A 22,303-nucleotide genomic window follows, 5' to 3' on the forward strand; every position below is an offset into this window, starting at 1 on the left:
GTTTTTGTTGTAATTCAAGTTGCCAGTTTACACTTCAGTGATTCAACACTTCCATACATGTCCCGGTGCTGAATGACAGTGTAGACTCTATGGTTTTATGGAACTTGGAACAACCATGTCTGTTATTGAGGAAGCATTATCAGTAGAGAGTAACAGCATTTAAGGTCCATAACCCAAGTACGTATAGAGGGATTTTGAATAGGCCTTAGAATCCTTTATGGCCATTCTATTTGGACCACAAACCGATTGAATAGAGTGTGAAAAAGAAGACATAAAACGCTACCCGAAGAGCCAACCCCATAACTTATCTCTCCTTCTGTGGTATCACTAGCATGGAGAAGTTTGCAAACGGTGGCCCTTTGAAGGGAATAATGACAGGAAATGTTGATTGGTAGTTGGACGTGTATTAGATTTGTGTCAAGCATATGATAGTCGGATTTGGGAAGGCACTTTATCCTTCAAAGTATTTGCTACTTACAGATGTGGATTTCTTCCCTCCACTTCTTAATTGTTCACACTACACCTATTCTCAATACCATTTCATAAGAGACAACACAAAGATTTAAAGACACTAAGAGTAGTACTAGGGAAATAGAAGCAACTGAAACCATGGTATTAGTAACCTACAGCCTTAAGAGTATTGTGGAGTGGGACAGCAAACAAATCCATCCTTGTTTTTTAATGTTACTCCAAAGCATACTTTGAACCCTGCCCAGGAGCACTGAGTGCCAGTGAGCTAGCTGAATTATTTGACCTTCACTTTTTTGTGTGGTAAAGTTATCAAGGCTCTTCACCAGTCTGTTAGATGATTTACCATCATTACCAGCCTAATCCCACCTCATGATTAAGCTGTTGATTCTGGGAGATCTGCTAATTGGTGAATCATTAAATCTCTTCATAGAAAACACAGTCTTGAGCTAAGTCTTTTTCAACCAGTGGCAGCACGATTATTCTTCCCATTGGCATTGATGTCAGAAGTTCAGTCTTCATTTCAACAAGCTCTTATTGGTGAGTAGTTGCATTTTTGATCGAGGGTGAAAACCTTTTCCATTTTCTTTCTATGTTCTTTGGCTGATATAGTAATTAAGTTGAAATAAGACAGGTTAACGGGAGAAAAAAACAAATGTAATTACCTACATATGGCAGCCCCATATAACAGGAAGAGTCAAATACAGTCCCACAACTGAGGTTTATATATTATCCTGAGCTAAAGAGAAGAGGGTGAAAGCATTGGGAATTCAAAGAAGACAAAGACGATTGACAGGAACATGTGAAGAGCACATATTCTTTGTGTTTACTCAACCTCAACCATGTGATTGAGTCTTTATGATGTACAAAGTTATCTCTGGTATAAGTTTTCTTCCTGGTACAGGCCACCTGTGGAAATTCTTTTAGGCAGTTAAGGAAAAGTAAAAAGCTATTTGGGTCTGCTGGATCTGTATTGCTTCTGTCGCAAAAAAATCCACCTGCTAATGCAGTATATTTCTGGGCACAAACTCTGCTCCCCTTAACTTGTCTGAACTGTACTAATTATACAGTCTCAGGTGAGACTTTTTTCCTTCTTTTTTAAAAAAATTTTTTAAGTTTATTTATTTTGAGAGACGGAGAGAGCAGAAGAGGGGCAGAGAAAGAGGGAAAGAGGGAAAGAGAGAATCCCAGGCAGGGGCTGGGCTGTCAGTGCAGAGCCCTGGTGGAGGGCTTGAAACCACGAACCATGAGATCATGACCTGACCCGAAACCAAGACTGAACCACCCAGGAGCCCCTCAGGTGATCTTTCTAAACACTGGGCTAGATAAATATAAGCTATCAGCTCATATATTTGAAGCAAAAATATTATGTAATTGTTTTGCATTGATTTTCAATCAACTTAGCTGTTTTGGTTCCAAAATATTTATATAGAGATTCAAGAACATTTTACACTAAGACAAAGATATAATGGACCATAACAGTAGTGTTTTATACTAGATTCTAATACACGGAGAATAGAAGAGGGGAGAATGTATAGTATGTATGATAGCAGAATACCAGATTCATTCTAGTTTATCTTCTTTTTTACCCCCTTTTCGGATCACACTAAGTTTTTTCATATGTTTTCAAATAGTTTACTTCCCTAGAAAAGGAGTCCATCGATGATATGTCCCCTTTTGTCTACTTATCTTGTTACTTTATTTCCTGTTAACACAGCCAATTCGAGGAAAAGGCATGTGTCCTATGTGTCCTATGGCCTTTTCCTTGAGCTCCCTCAGAAGCAATATCTTTTGGCCACAAAAGATATTTTTGCTCTGTTTTCCCCACTTTTAAAGGTATATTCACATCCTCCCTGCCACTTCCCAAGGATTTTAATTGCTACACCACTTCCTTTAGGTATGAACGTTTCTTGCTGTTTGGCCACCGGTGCTAAAGGCAAATCCCTTACTTTCAGTGCATTTCCTGGTGCTCCTGAACATCAAAAATTAGATATTGACAGGTGTTCCAACTAACCTCAACTGACTGTGAATCACCTTCATTCTAATTATAATTCCACATCTATTGTACAAGAGCTTCAACTTTCTACCCTGGGTAATATTACATATGTCACATGCCAGGTTTTCTTCCCATCCAATTTGCAATCACGTTGGGCTCAGATGGGGGCATATGCCTTCCCCTAAAGCCTACTCTACACATTTGGACCCTGAGGAACATATAAGCCCTTTGATATAGGGGACCCGTTGGATAGCCAGACCATGATCAATCTCTGACACAGATGCATTGTTTACAATGTCCCTGCCTAGGCTCCAGTATTATAAGATACCATTATTCTACTTTTGTGAAAAGATAAAAGGGACCAATTTTCACTCCCCAACATTCCTGTATCTTTTACATAAGTTTTTCTAACTTTTTATCTCACTGTTAGAAGTCACTCTGTATTTTCCATATTCTTGTTAGTAATTCTCATTATTCCCCCATGTTAATTTACAAACCGGGCATATTTAAAAAAATTTTTTTTTACGTGTATTTATTTTTGAGACAGAGAGAGACAGAGCATGAACGGGGGAGGGTCAGAGAGAGAGGGAGACACAGAATCTGAAACAGGCTCCAGGCTCTGAGCTGTCAGCACAGAGCCCGATGCGGGGCTCAAACTTACGGACTGTGAGATCATGACCTGAGCTGAAGTCGGACGCCCAACCTACTGAGCCACCCAGGCGCCCCTGTATTTTTTTTTTTTTATCTTTGTGATTCTATGCTGGTTTAATGTTTTTTAAAACATAATTTATTGTCAAAATGGCTTCCACACAACACCCAGTGCTCATCCCAACAAGTGCCCTCCTCAATGTCCATCACCCAGTTTCCCCTCTCCCTCACCCCCATCAACCCTCAGTCTGTTCTCTGTATTTAAGAGTCTCTTGGGGCGCCTGGGTGGCTCAGTCGGTTAAGCAGCCGACTTTGGCTCGGGTCATGATTTCATGGTCCGTGAGCTTGAGCCCCGCGTCAGGCTCTGTGCTGACAGCTCAGAGCCTGGAGCCTGTTTCAGATTCTGTGTCTCCCTCTCTCTGACCCTCCCCCATTCATGCTCTGTCTCTCTCTGTCTCAAAAATAAATAAACGTTAAAAAAAATTTAAAAAAAAGAGTCTCTTATGGTCAGGCATATATATTTTTAAATGTTCTCTAAACACGACCTTCCTACTTTTACTAACAATGGATAATTCTTACCTGGTTGCTTATTAGATTTTCATGATTTAATCTTATGAATCCTGTTAAGGCTTTAAAAATTTGTTGCCGGTTTGTGTGGCCACATTTTAATAGCATCATCATGAAGTCACGTTTGTACAAAACTTGTTTACTTGTTCTGATCTTTGCCCTGGCAGTCCTCATGTTGGTCCTTTTGACCCCTGAGTACCACCTCTGATAGCAACAAAATCTTGTTTGCTTTATGAAAAGATCAAAATGTTACAGGCTTATTGTTATTTTTTAATCCCAAGATGTGGAACTGGCTGCACTAAGGAGCCACTGCTTCTTTATAATGCAAGTTACTATTACAGCCCAATGTGGGGATCGAGATGTAAATTATGTTCTTCATCTTGGACACTGCAGATGGCAAAGAGACTCTTTAAATATCTCCAGTGACCGAAAACTCATCTTTCCTGTCTTTCTCCATCCTTTGCTGTCTGGTCCCCCACTTTCTTTCTTGCCTATGAATTCATGTTGATGATTCCAAGTAATTTGGTTTTTTTCGTAAATCTCTTTTGTAAAGAGAGGCTACCAATCCTAGGTTTTCCAGTAACAGTGTGACTGTGAAAATATATTTAAAGTTGTTTATTTGGGGGCATCTGGGTGATTCAGTTGGTTAAGCATCAGACTTCAGCTCAGGTCATGACCTCACAGTTCCTGAGTTGAGCCCCGCATTGGCTCTGTGCGGACATATCATAGCCTGGAGCCTGCTTTGGATACTGTGTCTCCGTCTTTCTCTGCCCCTTCTGTGCTCGCGCTCTGTCTCTCTTTCTCTCTCTCTCCAAAATAAATAAACTTTAACAAAATAAAAAACATGCTTATTTCCATTTTTCTATAATGACCCTTGGCTCTGGCTTTCTGGAATTGTTTTCAAATTATGCAATTCTAAGCTCTTATTTTGTCAGCTACTGCTATGATCAACTATTTTGAGAACTAGGAATAGGACACTTCCGAGTCATCTGGAAGTACCTCTGTAAGGGTTAAATTGTAGTGTAGAGCTAATGCTTCGCTTGAAAAATAACAGCTTTGTGTTGACACTGAAGGTTAAGAGATAACAGCCTTGCTTTGCTCTGGTAAACTATGCCTCATACCCTTGTAAATTAGGCTTCACCAATTAAGGAAACAAAAGTTCAAAGAAAAGAGCATCAGAGGCAGGGTCAAGGAGATCCACTGGTTGCAACTTAGAGGCAGAAAGTCTAAAGTAAACACCTCATTAGACAACTGTTTCTAACTCACCTGGGAACTGTTTCTCTGTTCTGTTCCCAGGTGATGATAAAACGATGTGATCGGTTATAAAAACTCTGTATCCCGGCTGTTCGGGGCCGCACTCTTATCAAGAGTGTTGGTCCCGATCGGTCGGCCTTGCCTCTCATTGTAATAAACTTTGTTGTGACTGTCACCAGTGCCCGTAGCATTCTGTTTCAGGAGTCGTGTGGATGCAACACCTCCAAGAAAACTGAAACCCAGAGTTCTCATATCAAAATGCGTTTTTCCATATAGTTAGGGACAGATAATAATGAAAGGCAAAATATGTACCTAAATGACGACTCACAAGTCTTGGTTTGTACTTTCTACATGCGATCCATTATTTAAATGTTTTCTTTCATGCTTTTCCTTTGTGCCATTGTCCATATTATCATTATGGGCAATTTAATTGCTCACACGCAATGTCTCAGGCTTCCCGGAATAGACTCATGCCTGTGACCATTCATGCTGGTACTACCCCAATAACTTTAAAGATGTCACAAGTTAAAAAAAAGAAAAAAAAGAAAGTTAAATTCAAAGGTACCAAGATTACTATAAACAGATAATGCCTACCGAGACATTATATAAAAGAAATCTTTTATGAACCTACTAAGACCTAAGCAAGTGAATGTAGTTCATTTACAGGGGGGAAAAAAGGCCAGCTGATAAAGGACTATGTGGTTGGTCTGATAGCCAAGTGTTTTTGAAGCCCACTTAAATCCTATTTGTATATACATTTTCTGTTCAAATATACATAAGATTTCTGATTAAGAGCATCAGTTTTTAGAAATATTACAATAATTACTCGTAAGCTACTTTCCCCATACCTACATGAATGGAGCACGCACAAATAAAACCAAGAGCTAGCCCATAAATAGAAGTCTCTTGGGCATTCCCCAAATTCCACACACCCAGAATCCAGGCTTTCAGAGCCAACAGGTTTTCAGTGTTTGTGTTTGTTAAAAAGGAAAGATACAGAAGGGAAAACTATAACATTCTACTAAATTTCTCTCAAATAATTTATCTGTATTTTGCAGGCAACAGAAATATGGAAGATACAAACAAATTTTTAACCAAATTTAAAGGATGTTATTTTGGAAATACTCAACTTAATCTTGAATTTTTAGAAAATTTAGATGATTTTGAAATCAGAGATGATGATGTCTTCATAATCACATACCCCAAATCTGGTGAGTCCTGTATTCCAACAGCTAATACAATTAATAAAATGATATTTCTGTAATATGGGAGCACTGTTTTTTTTAGGAGCATATTCTATTTGCATATATAGTCAATCTACTGGATATAAGTAATTTCTCATGTGGGCAAGGGGAATGGGCATAATGAAGAAGGAGAGAGATTGACGAAACCCTATCAAACACTGAGTTGCTGAAGTGGGCTGGGAAAGGACACAGGGATATTTGCCATTTAGGCAGCTTCTTGGGACATACTTGAAGCTGTATTTAACGACCAAGTACCTGAGAAAGAGGAAATTGAACTTATACTAATTATGATCATTCCCCAAATACTTTGGGTCTTATTTTTGATACCACTCATATATATGTGTAGAATATATACATACATTTTGTGTGTGTGGGCCTACACATACATCTATTTACATTCTCTACCTGTGTTTTATTTTTTTATTTTTATTTTTTGAAAAATAAGGATGTTTATTAAGGACATTTCTAGCCCACAGCTAGGGCTCATACTCAGCTCTATGAGCCACTGTCCGGCCTCATCCCCATTCAATGTGAATGACATTAGGGAGGCCGAGCCACAGGTATATCCCATTGATCCCACAGTAGGGGGGTCCCTTCCATAGCCAGGTATAGATAGAAGATATACTGCTGAGAATGAAGAGGGAAATCACTGGATTAATAAGTTTCTCTACACCTTGCCTGGACCCTTTCATTCTCACCTTCAAAGACCATGGGTTGAAGGTGCCTAGTACCATGATGTGGGGTATTCTCTACCTGTGTTTTAATGGGATTGGGGGGAATGTTTTTTGCTGCTGTGTTGTATGAGTTCTCTATATGGTTTGATATTACCTATTATGAGAAATATGATTTCCAAATATTTTATTCCATTCAATATGCCTTTTCATTTTGTTTGGGCTCTTTGGTGTACAGAAACTTTTCAGTCTGATATACTCCCACTTACTTATTTTGTTTTTGCTGCATTTGCTTTTGGTGTCATGTCCCAAAATATCATTGCCAGCATGAATTTTGGGGCACTACTGCCCTTGTTTTCTTATAGGAGTTTTGTTGTTTCAGGTCTTACATTCAGGATTTAATCCATTTTGAGTTAACTTTGTGTATGGTTTAAGGGAGTGGTTCATATTCTTCTTTTGCCTATGCCAGTCCAGTTTTCCCAATACCATTTATTGAAGAGTCCACCTTATATTTTTTGCTCCTTTGTCAGAAATTAGTTGATTATACATGTTTAATTTGGGGCTCACTCTCTTGCTCTGCTGATCTATGCATCTGTTTTTATGCCAATACCATAATGTTTTGATTACTATAAATTTTTAATATTATTTGAAACTAATAAATGTGATGCCTTTAGCTCAGCTGTATTTTCTAAAGATTGCTTTGGCTACACAGGGTCTTATATGGTGCAAAAAAATTTTATGGTTATTTGTTTTATTTCTGCGAAAAATGTCATGATAATTTTGATAAAGGTTGCATTGAATCTGCTGACTGCTTTGTGTAGTATGGGATTTTAACAATATTAGTTCTTCCAACCCATGAACAGGAATGTCTTTCTATATATTTGTATTTTTTTTTCAGTTCCTTCTATCAGTACTTTACAATATCCAACGTGTAAGTCTTCTACCTCCATAGGTAAATTTATTCCTATATATTTTCTCCTTTTTGATGCTATCATAAATGGGATTGTTTTCTTAATTTCTCTTTCTGATAGTTTATTGTTAGCTTATAGAAATACAAGTTATATTTGTATGCTGATTCCTATCTTGCAAGTTCACTGAATTCAAATGATTAGTTCTAACAGAATTTTTGGTGAAATGTTTAGGGTTTTTGATATATAATATCATCTACGAATAAAGACACTTTTACTTCTTCCTCTGCAACTTAGATGCCTTTTGTTTCTCTTTCTTGTCTAAGTGCTCTGGCTAGGATTTCCAGTAAAACTAGTGAGAAGCGTCTGATCTTGGTCATTACTTTAGATGCCCTGGTTATGATCTTAGATGGAAAACTGAAATTCTTACTATTGAGAAAGATGTCAGTTATGATCTTGTCATAAATGGCATTTAACCTATTGAGTTATGTTCCTTCTACATTTTGTTGAGAATTTTTATGATGAACAATATTCAATTCTGTTGAATTTTTTCTGTATTTATGGAGACGATAATATGGTTTTTATGCTTCATTTTTTAATGCATTATCAAACTATTCTATTTGTGGATGTTGAACCATCCTTGCATCCCTGGAATGAATTGTATTTGATCATGGTGTATGATCCTTTTAATGTGTTGTTGAATTCAGTTTGCTAATATTTTATTGGGGATTTTTTGCATCTATATTCATCAAGACTGATGGCCTGTGACATTCTTTTCTTCTAGTGTCTTTTCTGGTACTTAGCTGGGTAATGTTAGCCTTGTAAAATGAATTGGGAAGTGTCCCTACTTTTTTTATTTTTGGAAGAGTCTGTGAAGGATTGTTACTAATTCTTAAAATATTTGTTAGAAAGAAATGTTTTTAATATTTTTTTTCCCCCAGAAAACACTGATTCTCTTGCTCTACCTCAATTTAACAGACATGTTCCTATCTCTGGCTCTTTGCACTCACAGAATCTTTTTCCCTTGATGCTCTTCTACCTGATATGTGCATGGTTTACTCCCTTCTTTGGGTCCTTATTTTGAACTTATATTATCATTAAGGCATTCTGGATGGTCATATTTAAAAATGCAGCCTCACTCAAAATTCTCACAGTCTTCTTTGCTGCTTTATTTTCCCTCCATAATATAACACATATCACCTTATACTATACCATATATCTACATACTTAATTTGTTCATTCTTTACAAAGCCATCCTTAGGAAGCACATCATAGCATTTAGACAAGAACAAATAACCCAGAAGAACAGGAAAGACCTAAAAAACAATTCCATGTGTATAAAAGAACTCAATATAAATTTAAGTAAGGTGCATTTATTAATGGGGAAAAGATAGTATATTTGGTCCCAGGAAATCTGTGTCACTATATGCAGGAAGTTCACCTGGAATCGAACAGCACATAAAAGAGTAAACTCTAAGTGTATTCAAGACACTAATATTAAAGGTAAAATTATACAACTATTTCTATTAAAAATATTGTAGAAAAATCACTGTAACTAAGGAGTGGTCAAGAGCTTCTACACAAATGTCCAAAGAAAAATATACAGGTAAAAGTATGATAAATTCAGTTACATCAAAATTAAGATGTTTGGGCTTTGCTTAACAGTGAGTTCCCTAGGCAAAGTTAATAGTGTCTGAAAGAGAGGAACTACGGGGCTTTTGAAGATGGCGGCGTAGGAGGACGCTGGGCTCACAGCGCGTCCTGCTGATCACTTAGATTCCACTTACACCTGCCTAAAGAACCCAGAAAACGGCCAGAGGATTAGCAGAACGGAGTCTCCAGAGCCAAGCGAAGACGAGAGGCCCACGGAGGAGGGTAGGAAGGGCGGCGAGGCGGTGCGCGCTCCACGGATTGGCAGGAGGGAGCTGGGGCGGAGGGGCGGCTCGCTGGCCAAGCACAGCCCCCGAGTCTGGCTGGCAAAAGTGGAGGGGCCGGACGAACTGTGTTCCGACAGCAAGCGCGACTTAGCGTCTGGGAGGTCATAAGTTAACAGCTCTGCTCAGAAAGCGGGAAGGCTGGAGGACAAAGGGAGGGAGAGCTGCTGAGCCCCCGGACGGCAGAGCTCAGCTTGGCGGGGAACAAAGGGGCTCGCCAGCGCCATCTCCCTCGCCCATCCCCCAGCCAAAATCCCAAAGAGAACCATTTCCTGCCAGGGAACTTGCTCGCTCCGCGCAAACACCCAACTCTGTGCTTCTGCGGAGCCAAACCTCCGGCAGCGGATCTGACTCCCTCCCGCTGCCACAGGGCCCCTCCTGAAGTGGATCACCTAAGGAGAAGCGAGCTAAGCCTGCCCCTCCCGCCCCCGTGCACCTTGCCTACCCACCCCAGCTAATACGCCAGATCCCCAGCACCACAAGCCTGGCAGTGTGCAAGTAGCCCAGACGGGCCACGCCACCCCACAGTGAATCCCACCCCTAGGAGAGGGGAAGAGAAGGCACACACCAGTCTGCCTGTGGCCCCAGCGGTGGGCTGGGGGCAGACATCAGGTCGGACTGCGGTCCCGCCCACCAACTCCAGTTATACACCACAGCACAGGGGAAGTGCCCTGCAGGTCCTCACCACTCCAGGGACTATCCAAAACGACCAAACGGAAGAATTTCCCTTAGAAGAATCTCCAGGAAATAACAACAGCTAATGAACTGATCAAAAAGGATTTAAATAATATAACAGAAAGTGAATTTAGAATAATAGTCATAAAATTAATCGCTGGGCTTGAAAACAGTATACAGGACAGCAGAGAATCTCTTGCCACAGAGATCAAGGGACTAAGGAACAGTCACGAGGAGCTGAAAAACGCTTTAAACGAAATGCAAAACAAAATGGAAACCACGACGGCTCGGATTGAAGAGGCAGAGGAGAGAATAGGTGAACTAGAAGATAAAGTTATGGAGAAAGAGGAAGCTGAGAAAAAGAGAGATAAAAAAATCCAGGAGTATGAGGGGAAAATTAGAGAACTAAGTGATACACTAAAAAGAAATAATATACGCATAATTGGTATCCCAGAGGAGGAAGAGAGAGGGAAAGGTGCTGAAGGGGTACTTGAAGAAATTATAGCTGAGAACTTCCCTGAACTGGGGAAGGAAAAAGGCATTGAAATCCAAGAGGCACAGAGAACTCCCCTCAGACGTAACTCGAATCGATCTGCACGACATATCATAGTGAAACTGGCAAAATACAAGGATAAAGAGAAAATGCTGAAAGCAGCAAGGGATAAACGTGCCCTCACATATAAAGGGAGACCTATAAGACTCGTGACTGATCTCTCCTTTGAAACTTGGCAGGCCAGAAAGGCTTGGCACGATATCTTCAGTGTGCTAAACAGAAAAAATATGCAGCCAAGAATCCTTTATCCAGCAAGTCTGTCATTTAGAATAGAAGGAGAGATAAAGGTCTTCCCAAACAAACAAAAACTGAAGGAATTCATCACCACTAAACCAGCCCTATTTTATACTTTTTGATGCTGTCATAAATTAGATGTTTCTTAATTTCTCTTTCTGATAGTTTACCTTTATTGTACAGAAATGCAACTTATATTTGTATACTGATTTCATATCCTACAACTTAACAACTGAATTTATTTATTAGTTCTAACAGTATTTTTGGTAGAGTCTTTAATGCTTTCTAAATATAATATCATTATCATCTACAAATAGACAGATTTATTCTTCCTCTCCAATTTGAAAACCTTTTATTTCTTTTTCTTGCCTAATTTCTCTGGCTAGGATTCCCAATAAAACTAGTGAGAATGGCCATCTTTATCCTGGTTGTGATTTTAGATGTAAACCTTTCAGTTGTTTGCCATTGGGTATGTTGGTAGCTCTGAGCTTGTCATAAATGGCATTTTTTAAGCTGATATATTTTTCTTCCATACCCATTTTGTTGAGACTTGTTATCGTGAATGGATGTTCAGTTTTGTCAAATGCTCTTTCTGCATCTATAGAGATATAAATGTAGTGTCTATGCTTCATTTTGTTAATGTGTTATATAACACTGAAATGTGGGTGTTGAATAATTCCTGTATCCCAGTAATAATTAGTACTTGACAATGGTATATTATCCTATCAATGTATTATTGAATTCAATAGTTTGCTGATACTTTGAGGGTTTTTTTTACATCTATGTGCATCAAGAATAATGGCCTGTAATATTCCTTTCTTATAGTGTCTTTGTCTGATTTTTATCAGGGTAAAGGAGGCCTTGTAAAATGAGTTTGGAAATTTTCTCTCCTTTTCTATTTTTTTGGAAGAGGTTGTGAAGGATTGATATTAATTCTTCTTTCTTTTTTATTAGAAAAAGTATTTTTAAATTTTTACCAGAGTAACACTTGTTTTCTTTTATTTTTCTATATAACAGACATGGTCTGCCTCAGGCCATTTGTACTCACAGATTCTTTTTCCTGTAAAATTCTTCCACCAGATATATGCATGGATTACTCCCTTCCTTCCTGTAGGTTCTTATTTACAAATTATATTCTAATGATAATATTTTAGGTGATTATATTTTAAAGTTCAGCTTCACTGGGAACTCCGAAGTTTTTTTTTTGTTTTTTGTTTGTTTGTTTGTTCTTTGTTTTTTACTGCTTTAATTTCTCTCCACAATATGGTACTTATCACCTTAAAACATACCACATATTTTCATATTTAATTTCTTTATTTATTACAAGGTGATAGTTAGAAAAATAGTATTGTATTTGCACAGGAAAAAATTGGCCTGGGTAGGAGGAAAGACCCAAAATACAACTCTATGTGTATAAGAGGACTCAATATATATAAATTTAAGCATATTCTACTTATTAATGGGGAAAGGATAGTATATTTAATGTTGGGAAATCTGGATCACTATATAGGTATCCAGAATACACAACTGGATACCTAAGACCACATACAAGAGTCAAATCCAAGTGTATTTGAGATACTAACATTAAGGACAAAAGTATACAACTATTTTTATCAGAAGAAAAAGGAGAAGAAAATCATTGTGACTTAGGAATGGTGAAGAGCTTCTTAAACAAATGTCCCAAAAAGAAAATGGAGGCAAAACATTTGATAAATTCAATTACCTGAAACTTAAGGATTTTGGATTTTGCTTCACTAAGAATTGCCTGGGCAAAGTGAATAGGTGAGAGAAAGAAAGAAAATATTTGTAATATCTACAATTAAAATATAATTAATATATACACTATATTAGAGCTACAAATCAAAAAGTAGGGGACAGGAATCTGAGTATAAAAAGAGGCAAATAAATGAGCTGTTAATTTACGGAAGAAAACCGCCCCTCACCAATACCATCAAAAAACAAAAAGTTGGTAAATTATGATATGTTACTTTGCATCTATTAGACCAACAAAAATGAGAAATGTGAGTAGCTCTGAATGCTAATAAGGAGTGCACAGAAATTTGCATTCATTAGCATATTACCCCTGGGAGAGTAGATTGAAGCAATCATTCTCTGGAGAGCAGTGTGGCACTATCTGGACAACTGAAATACAGACATACCAGGAAATTCCTACCCTAAATATCAGTCCCCAACAAAATCTCATACAGGTGCACAGGGAACATGACTAGGGTGTTCACTGAAATGCTGTTTGGGGCAGGGTGTCCTTTGGAGAAAGTAGACAGGTCAGTGCATGAATGCATACCCTGAAACATACACAGCATCTGTAAGGTGCAAATGGATCAGAGGTAGCAATAAATGAATGTTAAACCACAGTGCGCAGAGACAAACAATGGAATGATGCACATGGATTGAAAATACAAACAGGCACAACAATATGTATTACATATGAACACATTACAGCAAAGAATGCACTTTAAACCTCAAAGCCTGCCTGTGTATGGTGGGGCAGGGGTAGGAATGGAAGCAGGAAATAAGAATAAAAGGAATAAACAGATCAGGGAAGGCCTACAGTGAATCAGGGATGTTAATGTAGCATGAGCTGAAGACAAAGTTTAGTATCTCATTATGCTAACACCTGACCACTAAGCAGGCCAAGAAAGAAGGAAACGAGAAAGGAAAAAAAGGAAAAAGGAAGGAAGGAAGGAAGGAAGGAAGGAAGGAAGGAAGGAAGGAAAAGAAAGAAAGAAAGAAAGAAAGAAAGAAAGAAAGAAAGAAAGAGAGAAAGAGAAAAAAAGAAAGAAAAAGAAAGAAGGGGCAAAATGTGAAAGGTGGAATGGAGGAGAAACTGAAAACAGATACTTGAATTTTTGAATCTCTGTAGAGGTTTTTGCATCATATTGTTGAATCTCTCAAGAACTGTGTTATGACTGATAATCCCTTGAATTATCACAGCTGCCCCCTGAAGCAGCTGTGATACCTTTGATACCTGTGATACCTGTGATACTTCGAGTGATACCTCTTGCAGAAGCAATATTTGGGAAAAGTGGAAGGATGTAAGAAAGCCATTTAGAGCTTTCTAACAATGAGTTTTCATTGAATTTGAGCTCCAGCTGTCATAACATGTAGGCACATGTGGTCTTGGTCTTCCCTGGTCAACACTGGAGGACTATAATCACCAATATTAAAGCATTTGGAGGACCGGATAAGGTGCATGCCACATGCAGCTGCCAGCAAGGAAAGTGTGCCCAACAATGATCTTGATGACCAGGTGCTGCTTAGCATGGGTGATTAAATGGTATTGGGATCGAAGGTTAAGATGGAAGGTTAGGATGGGAATTGATGAGGTGCCAGTGGGTTTTCTCATTTCAGAAGCTGTTTGAATCTTTCTGGGACATGTGACCTCTTGTTGGGCTACGTTTAAAGTATTGCCTGGATAGATCAGAAGCATGACCTTTATAGAAGTCGTGTTTTATCTTAATAGTTCCATATACGAAGCATGGAAATGAAGTGTAAGGAATCTGGAGTAGGCAATCACACCCATGTATTCTGTGGCAAATGTCCACTCTAATAGGAATTAAGAGAAATAGTCATCATAAGAATTTGTCACATCCCATTCACGGTGAAAAGTCCAAGTTTATGCATCATCTTTCTCTTCCTATCTCCATGTAGGTGTCACAGGACCTCCGTTAGGGATTTATAATAATCAGTTTCCTTATGTGGACATCATGGGCACTGTAGGAAACATGGGGAAGAAGGGAAAGATGGAAAGTGACTCCTTCAGTGGAATAGCTTTTTGTTTTTTTTCTTAGTCCAAGGAGTGGAGTTGCAGAAGGAAATCTGGAGGCAGGCATAGAAGTTAATTTAGAAGTCCCATGTATGAAGCAGAAGAAAGCATAGAAGAGTCAAAGAAAAATTTGTGGGACAAATGCCCATGGAGTTTCAAATGGAGAATCTCCTGAAAAGAAAAATAATGGCAATGTTATTTTGTCTTTTATTCACGTTGTATTTTTTATACATTAAAAATCCATTCAGATGAAATTACCAGTATATTTATTTAATAACAAACTTTCATTTAAAAACTGATGGCACATCTATCTACATTTTGGAGAGATTTGTGCATCATTAAAACAACATTTTTGCTTTACAGGGACCATCTGGTTTCAGCAGATATTAAGCTTAATTTATTTTGAAGAACATCACAAAAGCACTGGGAATCTGGAAACAGTTGATCAAATCCCCTTCGTTGAGTACAATTTTCAAAAAATGGATTTGTTGAAAGGCCATCTCCTTGTCTCTTCTTTACCCACCTCCCACATTACTTGGTTCCTAGTGGAGAGGAAGAACAAAAAAAGCCAATGTAGGAAATAGATTATGGCTGCTAAAAGATAACTGCTCTTTTTCATTATTTCATTTTATTTCATTAAATTGGCACCGCATTCATCCAGGCGTTAGCAAATGTGACATTTGACATACTTTAATTTTCAATAGCCATTTGTGTTCTTATCTTACAGTATCTGATTTTTACCTTGTTCCCTTTGTTTTCTGATTATATAGGTAATACAGCCATTAAAAAATGAAAGAGTATATAGGTGTGTATTTTGTTTACTTTATAGAGTATATTGTAATATCATATACATGACATATTACATATCCTTTCAGGTTTTATTTGGCTACATTATTATGCATACATATAACACTAGCACTTCTTTCTTTGCTTTGTGTGTCATTTCAACTTCCTTTTCATACTTCCAGCTATTTTGATTGGGTACCATGGAGGTGTACCTTGAAAGGTAATTGACAGCCACTAGGCCAATCATGAAGGGAGAGCCATTGCAGAAAAGGGGTAACCCAAAACACAAAGAAGCCTGAATGTATACAGACATGGTTAGGAAACTATCAAGTTAAAATAACAGGCTTCATGCAATTGGAAGTTATTAGGATAAAAATATGACAAAATGAGAGCATGAAAAATAGTGAATACTTCTTTCTTTGCAAATTGCTCATGTATACAGAAATCCTAAGGTCATATGTGCTCATATTTTCACTTTTCAAAGAATATGGCATTGGCAGTTACAAGTACCTTTGAGGGATTCATCAAATGTTTTCTAGAAATAAAATGTAAGTAAACTTACATAAAGCAAGTAATGCTTGCTGTCCTGAGGTGAGGGTTTTTGCTTTTGTTTTTTTTTCAAGAGTGAGAATGGGAGAGAGGGATCAGGTAGTGGTAGAGGGAGAGGGAAACATAGAATTTTAAGGGGGCTCCACACCCAGCCTGGAGCTAGATCTAAGTACCCTGAGATCATGACCTGAGCAGAAATCAAGAGTAGGATGCTTAACCAACTGAGCCACCCAGGTGCCCCTACCTTGGTGAGTTTTTAAGCTTATTGAATTTGGCTGAGGATACAAGAAGCTGAAGTAGAGTTGAATGGGGATGAGTAACCAACTTATCAAGCCAGGTGGTAGTGTTGTCTTGGAGGACCTTGTTCTCCCATTGCTACAAATTATGCTTCCCTCTCAGGAGACTCTCAAGGATACAAAGTCATATCACCAGGAAATATTTACATTTAATCACGAAAGAGTGTTCCACAAGCTCAGTGAGAAGCATCACAGTTCAGCTCACAGGTTTGGAGTTTTGCACTGCATATTGCAGGGGGCACCTCCCGGGAGCTTCAATTTGATAAAGTTTATTATTTTTCTTCTTTTTAATGGAATTTTTACTTATTTTTGAAGTAATCTGTATACCCAACATGCGTGTCAAACTCACAACCCTGAGATCAAGGGTTGAATACTCTATCCACTGAGACAACCCTGAGATCAAGGGTTGAATACTCTATCTACCCACCCCATTCTTTTCTGAGGAGCCACTATAGCTGGTTGATCAGGAGCCAGTCCTGCTCAAGTAGACATGATGATCTGGAAGAGGAGAACTAATATTAGTCTCTAATGCACTGTGCAGAGCTGAAGTGACTCATCTGGGAGGCTGTATGTTCCATGCAGCTATGTGCTTGGGGAGACCATGAGGAGAGGGATGGAGAGGATTCCTTCCTCTGTTTTCCCTCTTGGTTTTTCTAACTCTATGGTAAAGTGATTTTCTGTCTATATGAAATGCATTTTTAAGAGACTAATTTCTCTTTGAGTTCATGTAATTATTTTCTGGTAGACTCTGGATGGTTCTCCCATAACCAGATGCTAGGAGAAAGCTGGAATCCAGCAGCACACTTCCTTTTACTTCTTTGTTATTAAAGGTTCCTACATCTTCTAAGACTGTAGTAATTTTCAACATATTCAACATATTTACCTAATGGTGTATCTGTTTTGGGTTTTTTTGTTGTTAATTTTAATGTTTATTTATTTTTGAGAGAGAGAGAGAGAGAGAGAGAGAGAAAGAGAGAGAGAGAGAGAGAGACATCGTGAGCAGGGGAGGGGCAGAGAGAGAGGGGGAGACACAGAATCCAAAGCAGGCTTTAAGCTCTAAGCTGTCAGCACAGAGCCCATGCGGGGCTCAAACCCACAAACTGCGAGACCGTGATCTGAACCAAACTCAGAGGCTCAACAGACTGAGCCACCCAGGTGTCCTATAACGTATCTGTTCTTCCCAAAGTGTTAGGAAGCCTTTGGTTTGACCACATCAAATGTTGGTATGAGCACAAAAGCCTCTTCAACATTGAGTTTGTGATATAGTAGGTGAGGAAGGTGAGAAACATGACGTTAGTGACTTCACCAAAGCTGTAAGCCAGTTTAGCCAGATAAATTGATTGTTCATGCCCAGAACAGCCAAAGGATGACATCAAATTTGAGTTCCCAGATTAAGTTTACCAGGAGATGTTTTCCAAAATCATTTCTGTAGTTTTTTTTTTTTTACCAGCTTTTCCTTTACAACTAATACTGGAACTTCCTTTTCAAAATTGTCTGTGTGTGAAAAATTGCCTGTGTATGTATGCAGGCGTGCATATGTTTGATTGTTTTGAGTCAGATAATTAGTCTCCTTTATGGATCACTAACCCTCTTTTCTGTATTATTCATTCTCGTGCCATTCTAGATGTTATGTTTACCACTTGGGGATGCCTCTCTTGGGACACTTAAATGTTGTTTGCATTGTGTATGGTTAAGCCTTGCAAGAAAAATTAAATGAAAATGACTGCATATGATTAGGAAGAATTCAGTTCCCAGTAACAGGAAACTAAAACTTTTGTTTTTGCCTAAAATAAAAGAACTTCTACTGTCTATTGACTGAGTCCCAGAGGCAGCTATCCTGATGCTAGCTGTAGCAGTCAAGAATATCCAGAACGTCCTAGAATTTTGCCTTCCCTTCATATCACATTTGGTGTGGCAATGGTGTCTCCATTGATAGTAGCAGGATGGTTGTTGTAGCTCCAAAGTCATGTCCTCATGTGAACACATATACATCAGAAAGAGCAGGAACAGAAACAAAAGTTGTTTTTTTTTTTTTTTACTACCTTTGTTCCCACCTTTTCTCGAAGAAAAATCACTCTTAGAAGTGTCTGTTTGAATTCCTCTTTCTGTTTCAATGCCAAAATTGGGTCAAATGACCACCCTAGACTAATCACTTATAGAGGACAATGGGATTCCCATGAAGGTCTTGAATCGATCAGAATCATTACCATAAAGGGGCTGGGCACTGTTGCCAGAACACCCCCAGGGATCTCTTAGTGGAAAAGAGAGAGCTGTAAGAAAGGCAAGACTAAAGGCTGCCACCTACTGAGTTTTTCTCAGTAGTTGCTGTTACATCTGCTTAAGGTCCTAATACCAAGCCTAGACTCTCTTGTTGAGTCCACATCACTTACCTATGAGGTATTCAAGTATCTAGCCAGCCTTGCACCTTCTTCACAATGTGGCCCCTCCATTGACTCCAGCCTCATTTTCCATATTTCTCATCTGAGACCTGTTCCCATATAGCTCTGGGGAAACTCAACTTCTGATACTCCTGTGACCTGACATCTCACACCTTCCATGGAACCACAATACTCGTTCTTCTGTCCACACCCCATACGTTCAGGTTGTCTATCTAGAAAATTCTTGATTTTGCTTTAATTCCCAAAACAAATTTATCATCTTTGTTGAAATTTTCTCTGACTTCCGTTACACAATCACTCTCTGCCCATAATGGATCTTTGTCCTGAATTCCCAGCACTGATCCTTTATTGTGCCTCAGTTCACTTGTACCATCACACAGGGCAATATCTGACATAGAGTAGCTACTCCCCAAACACTTGCTGTTAGGACAGATAAAATGAAATATGAGTGTTCCTCAAATAAACCCAAATGTTCTCTAAAACAGTGGACAAGTGAAGGGTTAATTTACCAAGAGGAAATAAATAAGTCACTTCTCATGGTCTAACTCCATTTTCTAAGCAGCCTAAGCACTTACAATTTTCACTCCCATAATAATATTTAGCTGCACCTTCTGTGTAAGTCTTCTTATAACGTGCATAATTTATCATACTCTGATTTTTTGCAGGATCTCAGAGGTTTATGTTAAAAGTCTGTAAGTTTCTGGTGTACGAACTGAGAGAAGAGACATGGATGCTGTAGTGAGACAGGTCACGTTTGACAACATGAAGTATGACCCCTGGAAAATTATGACATTATACTGAGCACTGAATTTAGGATACAAGTAAAGGTCATTTTCTTCACAAAGGTGAGGTTGAACAGTGAATGGCTGTCCTGCGGTATGTTACAAATGAACCAAACTACGGCTTCTAAGTTTCTTGGCTGATGTTCCTAACATGGAGCCCTCATGGCCCAGTGCCCTTCTTTAGACAAATGATTTTCCATGATTTCATCTTGGTGCAATTCAAAAGACTATAATATTTGGTCCCTGAATGAATCTGATGAATAACCTAAAATCACAAGGCTTTCCCCATGGCCCCTGGAATTCTAACAACGCCTAATACAATGTCTGCCACAAAATGGATATTCATTTAGTGTTAGACTGTTTCCCCCTGTTAGCATTGGCTCAGCACATGACGATGAAGTAATGGTGGGCTGTTGGCCATCACTGGCAGCTCTTCTCTGTGATTTATCCTAAACATGCCCCAGGGCTGAATTAACAACACGTAGTCACTTTTCTTTTGTTACTGGGCAGAACTATCATGGGTCCACAAGTAAACCAGAATCTTACATCACAAAATGTATAAGAATATCACATTTATCTCGTATGTCCTACCTCTGGTGAGTGAGTTTTTGAATGAATGAATCCTCTATCTTATTGACAAATTTGAGCATGTTAGAATACTTTTGTTATTTTATGCAATCTTTCTAAATTGTATTTTATGATATTCTAACTTAGTAGCTGGAAAATCTATAATACAGAATTATAGTCATAAGTTTTGCTTCTAATCATAGGGTTCTGTGCCTCTATGTCAAGTAGCAATAATATTGACTTAGAGTTCTCTACATTAGTATCTCCTTCACTTGATCTCTTTGTATATCTTTACCCATTCAATTTAACAGTATGAATCAATGAATCACTGGTAACTTGGAGCCGACCTGAAGCAGGGATATACCCTTCCCTTACACTCAGCACACCTTATCATGTTGTAGACGCTATGACCCTTGTCAAGTGCCCCTTTTATTGCACAAGCAATTTGTTTTCTTTGAAAAAAGAAAATTTTCTGTGCATATACATCTTTCACCCACCTGAAAATGAGAGACTCAAATGGCTAAGAAGACAAATATGAGAAGTTAAATTTCCTTGTGGAAGTGATGCACATCCCCACCTGTTTCTTCTGCACAGACATGTATTTTTCTCTTACATGTAACAGAACGTTACTTGCACCGGCTTTACCACTCCTGCACCGTTTGGGTTTGTGTCTTCGGTTTTGTTATTATTTCAGTTTGCTTCAGTTATTTGTTTACAGTTCAGTTATTTTACAATCGGTGTTCCTTTTTTTTTTTTTTTTTTTTTTTTTTGGCCTCTCCTTCTATCAGCCTCTATTTGTCATCACAACTCTGTGTCCCTAAGCTTAAAGTAAGACCAATGTAACCTACAGTAGGTCAGATAGAATAATTACAGGTGAGCCATTCCAAACTGTATGAGCTTGGGCTATATTTAAAAAAACCTCTCTGACCATCCATGTCTTCACCAGTAAATACTTGCACAAAGACATCTGATTTTTGGAATTTTTAAAGGACTTCTATAAACTATACTAGCCCATGTTAGCCTTGAAAAAAATAGTAAACAAGTTGCAGGAGTTTTCTTCTTTTGCAGGTGGCTGACAGCTGAGGAATGGGACTAGTTACCTTAAATTACATCATAATTGCCATAATGAGTTTGTGTGCCCTTTGCCATAAGGTGGGGCAGTGAAGGGCCATAGCCATGTGCAGGAGCAACTGGGGCCTAATGGGGCGAGGGGAATGAAAGTCCAAAAAATGGTGTTTCTCCCAACACTGATGCATCACACCCCTCTTCCCAGAACCTTTGTTGAAGTCATTTCTTTGCTTTTCCTTCCAGGTGCTTTTGGAGACTAGAAAAATCAGATAACTGTTGAGCAGAATGAAAGGTTTGATAAGATTTTCCAAAAGGAGATGCAACATTTTTCCCTTGAAGGTCATCTGAGATATGAATGAAGAACAGAATTCTCAGCAGTGCAAGACTATTTTAAGAAAGCACTTTCAGAAGGAAATATATTGAGTTGTATACTTTCATCCTGGACAGTCATTGGCTCATTATTGAAAAACTTCAGTGATTAATAAACCTCAATATGCCACCTTTACATCATTTGCCGTCTGTGGCCTGTTTTCCATTTTCTGAGATTCCTCAATTTCAGGTAAGGAGAGGATTCCTCCTTTGTTTTGCAGTATTTTTATGTAATAGTTTTTAATTTATGTTTAGAAATTCCAAAGCTCTTGAGCAATAAAAATTTTAACATGTTATTGATTTGACTTCTTAAAATAAAAAACATTTTCATTTATAAAAAACTACTTATGGTCTTTCTACATACTTTACATTTTAATTTTTAGGTATCTAATGAGTCGATCTTTCATTTTATGGCTTCTAGGATTTGTGTCTAACTTAGAGTGAGAGTGTTGCTATCACAAGTATTTTCATGTATTCATTAACCATATCTGTATTTAGTCTAAATATTTATCTTATGCTGTAAGACAACTACCGATTTTTCTTAACAGGTA

General features: G+C 38.3%; 1 pseudogene; it reads left to right on the plus strand.

The window, feature by feature from the left end:
- The first annotated feature begins 868 nt into the window (after window positions 1-868).
- LOC128778152 (amine sulfotransferase-like) lies at window positions 869-21,888 on the plus strand (annotated as a pseudogene).
- The last annotated feature ends 415 nt before the right edge of the window (window positions 21,889-22,303 follow it).

Source organism: Panthera pardus, unplaced genomic scaffold, assembly GCF_024362965.1.
Source record: "Panthera pardus isolate Hobbes unplaced genomic scaffold, ASM2436296v1 HiC_scaffold_181, whole genome shotgun sequence".
NCBI classification, from domain to species: domain Eukaryota; kingdom Metazoa; phylum Chordata; class Mammalia; order Carnivora; family Felidae; genus Panthera; species Panthera pardus.